Below are 11,037 nucleotides of genomic sequence, written 5' to 3' on the forward strand. Positions count from 1 at the left end.
GCGGTCTCTTAGTTGGGACGTCCCCTTTGCCAGCAGCTTTCTTCTCAGTGCGGGCCAGCAGCCTTTGCTTCTTCTCTTGCTTTGTCTCTGGCCTGTACCTGTGGGCGAGCTTAAGCAGCTAAGTCGCTGTTTGCCTGTCCAGGGCCGGGTGAGCTGGTTGATGACAGGAGGTACTGTGAGCCGCTTATAGAGGATGGCTCTTTGCCGCTGCAGCCTGATGTAGCAGGGCCATTTGATGAAGCGTGTGAGATCTCTTTTGGGCTGGATGTCCTGCCCAATGCCGAAGTTCTTGGGCCTTTTCTCAAATGCCCTTTTTGGCCTCCTGTTTCTTGACAGCAGGGGCCGGGGCCACCTTCTTCTCCTTGGCCTTCTTTCCTTTGGGCATCTTGCTCAACTGGAGGAGAAGTGTGTAAGTGGGGCTTTCTACTAGCTAGGAGCCTTCCCGAAATGAGAATGGGTTCTTGTGACCACTAGGACAGAACTTAATGCTTTCTTCGGCTCTGCATTTCTCAGGAGTCTAAGGAGTTGGTCCCAGAATGACTCTTCATCCTGTGGTCAGGCTCCGAGGTGCCCAAGGCCACCTCAGAAGGCTGCTCCAGAGGTGGAATGAGGCCCAAGTGTGATTTTTCCAGCTTTGGTTGGAGGCCTGAAGCAGCATGAATGATGTGTGTGTGTGTGTGTGTGTGTGTTTGTGTGTCTCTGTGTGTGTGTTTGTGTGTGTGTCTCTGTGTGTGTTTTGTGTCTGTGTGTGTGTCTGTGTGTGTGTTTGTGTGTCTGTTTGTGTGTGTGTCTCTGTGTGTGTTTTGTGTATGTGTGTGTGTTTGTTGTGTGTGTCTGTGTCTGTGTGTGTGTGTCTGTGTGTGTTTGTGTGTCTCTGTGTGTGTGTTTGTGTGTGTCTCTCTGTGTGTGTTTTGTGTATGTGTGTGTGTGTTTGTTGTGTGTGTGTCTGTCTGTGTGTTTGTGTGTGTGTGTCTGTGTGTGTGTGTTGCGTGTGTGCCTCTCCCTCTCCACTGACTCCCACGAGGATGGAGAGGGATTGATGCGAGCATTTGGGGTAAAGGGTGGAGGGTATCTTGGCTGCCTCCGCGGTGGTCCTCGTGTCTCTGGTGTGGACCACGGGGAGTCAAACTGCTCCCAACCTGGTCGAGTTCTACCCTGGGGCTTGGCTCAGGGAAAGATCTGGAGACCAGAGAAAGCAAAAGGACACATGAAGTGCACTGGACTGCACTGCTAGTCCAGGCTGGCGGAAGAAGAGAGCTGATCTTGACTCCAGTTTTAGCCATCGTTGCCCTTGCTCTCCAAGGTCCTGGGATGGATTATAGATGGACTCGAGCCCTTAAGGTGCTTGAGCTGCAGCTGTAGCACTGAGCCTCCAGGTGGCGCCAATCAGCCGAGCCGCTGGCAATCCCTGGCAAACAGCCCCTCAGTCGTCCCGGGTCCCGAGATCAAGGATCAGGGTGATCTCTAGACCTCAGATCTTGTAGTCTACATGAGTTCATTTCCATGCCCTGTGCATCTGGTGGAATCCACGCCAGTTTCTTTGGTGTTGGGGCGTGGCTCCTCAATGAGGGGGTTCATCCTCATTCCTACTGCCAACCTGCGACCATTTCCCTCCTCCTCAAGACCTTCTTCCTTCCCTGGTCAGGATGGGTGCAGAAGAGTGACCTGGGAAATAGTTCTGAGGCTGTTCCCATCAGCCATATGACCTTGCACATCTCTTTATCTCCGGTCTCTCTTCCCTTCAACCTAAAATCTGGTAGTGGGGTTGGAGTCTGCGGAACTCTGGGGTCTTTTCCTGATGGCCTCTGGTCCCTTGAGATCCTGTGACTGTTCCCAAAGTCAAGAGGAATTCGACCCCACAGGACCAAGTTCCGGGCACCCTTTCCAAACAAGTACATGTCTCTGATGTGCTGGCCGTTCCTAGCTTTCTTTGGGCTTCTTTGCTTTCTTCACCGACCCCCCCCCCCACGCCCCCGATGAAATTCCTGCCAGCTGGGAAAGAAGGAGGGAAGGGGAGCGAGCCACAGCATAGAAAGTTTCCTTGACTCCTCCTCCCCTACTACTCCCCCCCGTGTCTCCCTCCCCTCGCCAAGCCCAGCCTGTGAAACTGAATAACGAAGATCACTCAACAATGCCTGCCCCTCTCTGACTGCACTGTCCCGCCGCCGCTGCTGCCGCCGCGCCCAAGCCAAGTCGAGCGGGGGCGGTCCCCACCGACGGCGCAGCCCTCGGGCCCGCCCGGGACCAGGAGGTGAGCCGCGCGCTCACAGCTCCGTGCGCCCGCCCGTCCCAGCGCCCGCCAGGTGCCCCACAGCCTGCCGCCGAGATGCACAGCTCGCCGTTGCTCCTGGCGCTGTGGCTTTGCGTTGTGCTGTGCGCATTGGCGCGCGCGGGCAGCGACCCCCAGCCTGGCCCGGGGCGTCCCGCCTGCCCGGCTCCCTGCCACTGCCAGGAGGACGGCATCATGCTGTCAGCTGACTGCTCCGAGCTCGGGCTCTCAGAGGTGCCAGCGGACCTGGACCCCCTGACGGCTTACCTGTGAGTACTCACCTGCTCGAGCCTGTTCTTGGTGATGGTTGCCTGATCCACAAACCCTGTTTGGTGCCCTTGGACATGAGCATCCCCAGGAGGGCTCTTCCTCTTCCAAGTCTAAGATTGAAGGACTGCGGGGCTAGTTTTAGAACTTGGGAAACTGAGGCAAGAAGTGAGCCTGGTCCTCCCTGCTCCCCACCCCTATGGACTCAATGTAGGACCTGGTGAAGAATGTGTGTGTATTTGGGGTGGGGGGCAGTATATGTCCTCCTCAGCAGAACACTGCACAGGAAGGTCGATGAAGACAAAACTTAGTGCCCTGGTGTGAGGTGAGGGGAGTGTGCCCTGGTAGGGTAGAAATGGGTCCTTCCGCCACAGCAGGAAGCAGAACTGCCCCACTGAGGCAGGGGCCTCGGTGAAGGGTCCATGCAGCTCTCCTCTCTTTAGATAGGGATTCTGCCAGTACCACCTTCTTGTGTGGAGGTCTACTGCCCCCTCCTCAGGCCTCCCTGAAGTCATGCCCCAGGAGGCTGTGTTAGAGACACTAATTTGTGGGCAGGCTTCAAGACTGAAAACCAGAGAACCATTTTTAGAGTCTGAGTTGGGGTGAGGTGGTGCATGAAGGGGGCCCTATTGGGGGTAGCCATCTCAGAACCAGAGAGTCAGAGGCTGTAGCTGATCTTTACCTGGGCAGGAGCGGGTCGGGGCATATCATGGACCGCTTGGCCCCAACCCTTGCTTCGGGGAAAGGAAACCCCTGGCCTTCCCTGCTTTCCTATAGAGGAAGGAGAACAGGTGGGAAGGTCTGGGTAGGAAGTCTGGTCAGAGCTCCCTCTGAGAGGGGCTCTCTCAGCTTTGGGATCCTAGAATTGAGGATCGCTGAGGAAGAGGCAGCGGGGCCTGTCTCCAGAGACTCAGCCATAGAGCCGGTGGGGCCAGGATGCACTGAGAGGTTCTGGAGGGATGGGGAATCCTGAAGTAGAGCCCCTTGTGGGTCTCCCTCCATATCGCTATGCCCTCCCCCCCGCCCCATATCCTTCTTCTTTCCGAAAGAAACAGTTGTGAGGACAGAGAAACATCCATATTCCAGAAGGGCAAACCAAGTCCTGTACAGCCCAGGGCATGATGGGAGAGGTGAGCACAGGTATTCACAGCAGAGCTGCGAGGGTGCCCAGCAACACGCAGAGCGCAGCGCAGCGGCTTTGGGCCACCCCCGTCATACCCCAGAAGCTCCTTTCTAGAAGGTTTATGTATTGGGGGTCTATGACAGTTTCTTTGGAAGACAGGGAAAGGGGCTAAAAAAGAGTTTAGAACTAACTTCTGTCGAGCCTTTCAGGGCATCAGAAAAGAGGCCTCTTGCCTGTGTTAAAGGGGCAGGGGACACAGGACTTCCAGAGGGTGGCAGGTCAGGCCACATTCTCAGCAACCAAAACTTTATCTAGAGTAATCTGTGGACTTCTTTTCTAGCAGGACTTGGGAATAGGGGTTGAGTTTCACTTTGGGGATGCAAGTATCCCACAGTCCATGCTGACAACAGCTCCGTGACACTTTGACCCAGTGCCCTCTGATATGTGGGGCGTCTTTGGGTTAGAAGAGGTGGTTTCTGAGCTCTTCCTGCGCCTTTCTGGGTGTCGAAGAAGCCCTTTTCTTCCAAGGCTTAGGAGTGTTTCTGAGGGTAGGAGAAGGGAGGGATGGGTGTGGGTCCTGGGTGATGCAGAGACTTTTACAGCAATGTCTGCGGCGTTTCAGGGAGCTGGAGGGGACCGTTCCTCCTGCCTTGGCTGTGCAGGGGTCCCAGGTGGGTGGTGGAGGAGGGGCTTCGACCACCTGCAGGTGCCTCAGAGCTGAAGCCTTCGCTTTCTCAGGGGAGCTGCAAGGACATTTTACACTATCAGTGTGTGTGTGTGTGTGTGTGTGTGTGTGTGTGTGTGTGTGTGTATCTGTGTTGATGTACACATGTATGCAGGTGCATGTTCGGCCAACCTCAGGCATCACTTCTCAGGAGCTGTCCACTTGTTTGTTTGTTTGTTTGTTTGTTTGTTGTTGTTTGAGACAGAGTCTCCTGCTAACCTGGAGCTCATTGAGTGATCTAGGCCTGTATTCCCAGGGATCTGCCTGTATTCCCACCCTACGCTGGGGGATTACAAGCTGCATGGCTTCTAGGGGTAGACATCAGGTCTTCATGCCTGTGCATCAAACACACCACTGTTCCGCGCCATCCTCCCAGCTCTACAAAGGCCTTTGAAGGTAGTAAGAGAGATCTTGAGACGGAGCCAGGCCAGGGACATCTTGGGGCTCTGTCCATTCTTGGCAGTATTAGGACCTGTCTGTGGGCCACAGAAGATACCCTAGGGTCCTCTTAGTGCTTCCTTGACAGAATCTCAGTATAAAACTACTTGATGTCTGCCTCCCAACCCAGGGATGGTAAGGGTCCTTCCTAGCCAGTACCTGTCATGAAGTGGTTGCCTCCACCTCCTTCCGTTCCAGTTCCACGGGAGACCAGAAAGTCTTTATGTCTACTTATCTGATACGCAAGTCCAAAACCTTTAAACAGTGTGGGGCCCAATGCCAGCCCCGTTTGATCAAGGTTAGGAGTCCTTCATTTATACACAGTACTTCAAGTGTCTCTAAAAGGGCTCCTCCCACACCATCATTGGTGAGGCTCAGTGAAATTTGCTGGGTTTTGTGTGTCTCCTTGGGTGAGGCCTCTGACAGAAAGAGGTAGAAGGGAATATGGCTCCACTGGCTCTGGGGCACTGCAGTTTGTGTGGTGTGGATGAGAGCTGTCCCTGTTATACCCCAGTGCTTGCAATCACAGGAATATACATGTAGCAAATGCTCGCTAGGCAAATACACCCTGAGTTGGAGAATCTGGGGATTTACATGGAGTCCCTTGTTTGCCTCCGGCACCAAGAAGTGTTGGAGAGAGTGTGTCTGTAGTTCTGGCTGTAAACTCTCCAAGGCTCAGGCACTGTGGGTTCCCCTAAGCATCCGTTTCTTTACTGGCTGCTGCCAAAACTTTTGCTCGACGCCAGGCAATTCAAAGGGAATTCGCTTCCTTCAAGACTGCCAGATTAACCACCAGGTTTGTGCGAAAGGTCAGGTGTGTGCCTGTGTGTGTGAGTGTGTGTGTGAGTGTGTGTGTGCGTGTGTGTGAGTGTGTGTGTGTATGTGAGTGTGTGTGTGTGTGTGTGTGTGTGTGTGTGTGTGTGTGTGTGTGTGTGTGAGTGTGTGTGTGTGTGTGTGTGTGTGTGTGTGTGTGTGAGTGTGTGTGTGCGTGTGTGTGCGTGTGTGTGCGCGTGTGTGTGAGTGTGTGTGTGAGTGTGTGTGTGAGTGTGTATGTGTGTGTGCGTGTGTGTGTGTGTGTGTGTGTGTGTGTGAGTGTGTGTGTGTGTGCGTGTGCGTGCTCACATGCATGTGTGTATAGATAATCTCTTACCACTGCTTAGGCATGTCTATAACCAAAGAGATGGAGGTGGAGGCAGGGTATTATAAGAAGAGAACAGAAGGGGTTGGGGATTTGGCTCAGTGGTAGCGAGCTTGCCTAGCAAGCACAAGGCCCTGGGTTCAGTCCCCAGCTCCAAAAAAAGAACCAAAAAAAAAAAAAGAAGAGAACAGAAATGTTAAGGATGGACATTGGTGTGAAGGGCAAGGATAGGTAAAGCTAGGTAAGTAGATTGGTTTATAACTAGACTTGGTTTCTCCATCTCTAAATGAAACTAATAACTGATTCAAACATTGGCTGTGTGGCTCCCTGAGGTAGTGTTTGCAGGTATAGGGTCTAGAAGAACACAGTGTTAATAGTGTTGTCACCCTAACCCTAACTCTAACCTTAACCCTACCCTAACCTAACCCTAATAGTGTTGTCACCAGGAAGCAGGGATGCAGTTGTCTTGGAAGGCTTCCTGAGGCCGAGGTGCTGGAGCTAGTACTGGAAAGAGGAGCCTTCTCTGAGAGTTGTTTAGCAAGTCTCTGTACGCCGAGGGCTGTGTGTCTGTGGAGGGAGAACACACTGCCACGGAAACAATGGTAGTAACCCTGGGGAGCCAGAACAGCTTTCAGCTGCCCCCACCAGCTGGTACAGTCTCAAGACTTCACGGAATGGGAGGGGAGTGACCATGGGAAGACTCCAGCTTTCCCCAGATGGGTTCCGGGAGGACCAGAGGACCATGAGGTGAGATCCACATAGCATCAGTTGGCAAACACTGACCCTGGAGAGTGTGTGTTGGTATCATTTTGTCAGCTTACTTCCTCATCTCGGAGGCTCCGTTTCCGGTCCAGCCTCTGCACTTCCGCTGTGAGGTGGGGTATGTAGGTTCTAATCCTCAGTGTCTCAGTGGGTGGGAGACCCCAGATAAGTCCCAGGGTTTCTCTAGATCTCTGAGCCCCACATTTGGCTGGAAACCCTGGGTCCTTCGCTGCTGGTGTGGAACAGGGAGAGTTCTGGGAAGAGGGCCTGGCAGTGGGTGCGGAATCCAGGAGGGAGAGGGAGAACCCAGGCGGCACCCAGACCAAAGCAGAGAGGAGAGAGCAAAGGAGGGGTGGAGTAATTTCAGGAAGTGGGGTCCCCTGTGCCCTCCCTTGTTGAAAGAGCCTGGGGGGTTGCTGGAGGAGAGTGACTGTGTGGGGGAGCTGACACCCTAGTTCAAAGGAAAGGCAGGAGACAGCCTTAGGCAAAAAGAAAAAGGAAACCTCTGGGCTCTGGCGGCAGTGGGCACGGGCGCGGCTGGGTGGGGCACCGGCAGAGAAGAAAGCCTGGCTCAGAGGGAGTTGGCCCCCAGCCCGCCCAGCACCACCACCTCCCCCTCCTGTGGGCACGTTCTGGATGGTCTCTTGTGCCACAGCCTGCTTCCTGCTCTGGCCCAGGCTCACAGGTGACAGAAGACGGATGAGGCACCGGAGAAGGTGTCCACAAGTGTGCCACTGGGTATTGGTAGCATATCAGGCTCCAGAGGTCAACACAGGCAACCCTGATGGGGAGAGCTCTGCTCTTCTTCTCTTCTCTTCTCTTCTCTTCTCTTCTCTTCTCTTCTCTTCTCTTCTCTTCTCTTCTCTTCTCTTCTCTTCTCCTTCTCTTCTCTTCTCTTCTCTTCTCTTCTCCTTTTCTTCTCTTCTCTTTTCCTTCTCTTTTCCCTCCCTCCTCCTTCTCTTCTCTCCCCCCTCTTTTCTTTCTCTTTTTTCTTTGTTTTTTTTTTTTTTTTTTTTTCTTCAAGACAGGGTTTCTCGGTGTAGCCCTGGCTGTCCTGGAACTCATTCTGTAGACCAGGCTGCCTCAAACTCACAGAGATCCACCTGCCTCTGCCTCCCAAGTTCTGGGATTAGAGTTGTGTGCTACCACTGCCCCACTCATAAGGAGAGTTTTTAACTCCTGGCCCTAAGTTTTGGTTTCTTAACCTAAAATGGAAATACTACTTGTGTCTACCTAGAAGGCACACGGGGCCTGGGAAACACGTGTGTCACTTCTCACAAGCACTTTAAACGCTGGCACTCAAAGAGCATCCACTATATTTTTTTTCTCTCATCACTTCGACTACAAGTGCCCCCGAGAGGCCCAGAAAGGGGGAATGGTTGTAGTGCAAGAGCGTCATCTTTTGGGGCCCTCAGAGAGCTCTTCCTTCCCACTGACTTCTTTCTTCACTAATTCCCTCCACCGACCTTCAGGGAAAGGAGTCTTCCAAGGAGCCAGGCTGGGTGGTGGAGGAAGTGACCCTGTGTAGAGCCTGGGGGATTAGGCAGGAGTAACTGGTGGGAGACTCTCCACAGAGGAAGAGTTTGGGCACTCAGGTCAGGCTGCCTAGAGAGGCTGGCTTTTCCCCAGAAATGGAATACATTTTCTTGGGTGTGGCCTTGGGACAGTGGTGGGGTGCTGGGGCCCAGGCTTGGTTCCTGCGTTGAGGGTGCCTGGAAGGGCCCTTTGCTTCTCTTTGCTCACCCTGTTGGGTTTTGTGACCTTAGGCTAGTAACTGGTTCTACTGGGAACAGAGCCAAGGACAGAGAGTCCTTCTGGGGCTTTGGTCACCTTGGGAAGGTGCGAGAGTAGGAGGTGGGGGAAAATACCATTCCCTCCCTCTACTGGAAATAACTTCCGTTAGCCAAACTGAATGGACTTATTGCCTTAGGGGCTCTCAGAATTATGGGAGCCCCCTTTGTGCTAAGTAAGGAAATGGCGAGCCCTGATTTCTAACAACAATTCGGGTCTCTCCTGCTGCCCTTCAGACATGGGAGAACAGGTCCCAGGAGGAGAAAAACAGCCGAGAAGCCAAACTTGGGCAGTGAGCAAAGAGTTATTTTGGAAGCAGTGAAAGGACATGGTGGGGGGAAAGCTCAGGGCTTGGCACTGAGCCCCCCGGAGCCATGCCAGAGCAGGCCAAAGCGGGCTGGTGTCGGGCAGGTGGGGGCTGGGCCGGCAGCTCAAAGACAAGGTACCTCCAGAGGAGAGGTTTCCTTTGTGTCCCTTCCCAGCCCTCTCTTAACTGCCAGGCCTTTTCTCCTCCAGAGACCTCCAAGGGACTTGTGCCCTGTATTGGGATCAGAGGCCCCTCCGGCTAATGGAAGTGTAGCCATAGCAGCACTTACGTCCCTGGCTTTCTGCCGCTCCCGTCTGCTCCTAGGTGCAGCCGGGATGTCTTACTGGCTACAGTTTCCAGTTTTTCAATTGTGACCTTATCCCAGAAGTACTATACTAGTTCCACAGAAAGGTCTATGTCTGGGGCCCAGTCGGGATGTCACCTGATGGTCCCAGAGAGACTCATTTAGGGGCCTGCCATCACCCCTTAATCAATCATAGCAACGGCTGGCACTTCCTGGTTGGTTGCTAGGTGGCAAGAGCTGCTGTCAAGCACGTTACCTGAAGCATCTAGAATAAGTGAGGGAGGGACTTGTGTGAGGAAAGTGGGGAATTTCGAGTCTGAGATCTCTAGCTGGTCACCCCTGGTGCTGAGGTCATCAGACCAAGCTCTCCTTAACCATTTTGGATAGCGCTGCTTGGAGGTCAGATGTGAAGGGCTCCGAGCTCCAGTGGGATAGCCTGGGTTCTGAGCATGTTAAAACCCAGGTTGAGCAGCCTCATAGTTCCTGAGTCCGGTCTCCTCAGTGCTGTGTTTCATTTCCATCATTTCCATGAGTCCACCAGCAGTGACTTCTAGGGACCCATGTGTGGTGGCTGCTTGAAGGGGAAGGTGTTGGGGTTCGGTGCAATTAAAGGACTATAGCTGGGGAGGGTGAGACCATTGCTGGAGCAGACATTGTCCTCAGCGTTGCTGTCAGAGACCTACTGTGTACCGAGTCCCACTGGGTGCTGGGTGGTCTTTGAGATAAGTCTGGCAAACGGTGGTGTGATTAAGGGAAATGGGCCAAGTGTGCGTGCAGAGTGAACTCACTGAGTCAGATCATCCTAGGAGCATCCTCAGAGGATGGAAAGTGAGGTTGACAGGTGCTCAGAGAGAGAAGCCTGGTGTAGTCGGGGAAACCCTGGAGAAGAAGAGGCTGAAACCAGGGGACCTGAAGCATCTTATCCATCAGCAGAAGATGCTCTAAGAGAAGAGAAAGACTCGAGCCCTAGGAGAGTATCCAATCAAGTGAGGGATTTTTGTTTTTGTTTTGATTTTGAGGCAAGGTTTTGCCATATAGTCCAGGCTGGCTTGGAATTCACAATCGTCCTCTCTCAGTGGCCAGAAAGCTGGATTTACATGGATTCTTTCTGATACCCTCACGTACACTGGTGCTTTGCTACACACATTCCTGGCTGCCTTTCTTCACCGTTCTTGGAGGCAGGAGGTTCCAGAGCAGTGCATTCTGCCTCTCCTCCCAGGGCACATACGGAAAGCAAACAAAACAATTGGAGGTGTCCATCAGTTAGGACTCATCGATTGTGCTTCCCAGGCCCTGAGCATCGCCGACCCCAGGCAACATCTGGCACATCTGGAACCACTGCAATAGAGGAAAGAACTCCTTCCTCGTGTGTGTGTGTGTGTGTGTGTGTGTGTGTGTGTGTGTTTAATTTGTTTTTAGGTGTATGCTTGCTTCACTTGCATGCATATCTGTGTACTGAGTGTATTCCTGTGCCCCCGAAGGCTAGAAGAAGGCACCATATTCCCTGTGATTGGAGTCACAGACAGTTGTATGCTGCCAGGTAGATCCTGGGAATGGAGTCTGGGTCCTCTGGAAGCCTGTGTTTTAACCACTGGTTCACCTCTCCAGTCCCTCTTGCTCTGTAGCTCACCATCCTCCCTGCGTAGCCTCCCGAGTGCATGGTGCCCACACCCAGGGTACCAGTGCGTTTCATTACGTCTGTGGACCTGTTTCTGTAGTTCTAAAATGGAAAGAATCACACCAGACTCTGAGACAGACATTTGTAATTTGGCATAGTCCTTGGCACACTGCCACGGCTGACACAAGGCAGTTATGTTACAGGGATTCTGGTGTTCCCCTGGGAGAGGCATTTGGAAGGAGAAACTGAGTCTGCCTGCCTAGGACTTTGCTGAGGGTAATATCCAGAGGGCCCGT

Source organism: Rattus rattus, chromosome 10 (genome assembly GCF_011064425.1).
Source record: "Rattus rattus isolate New Zealand chromosome 10, Rrattus_CSIRO_v1, whole genome shotgun sequence".
In the NCBI taxonomy this organism is placed as follows: Eukaryota; Metazoa; Chordata; class Mammalia; order Rodentia; family Muridae; genus Rattus; species Rattus rattus.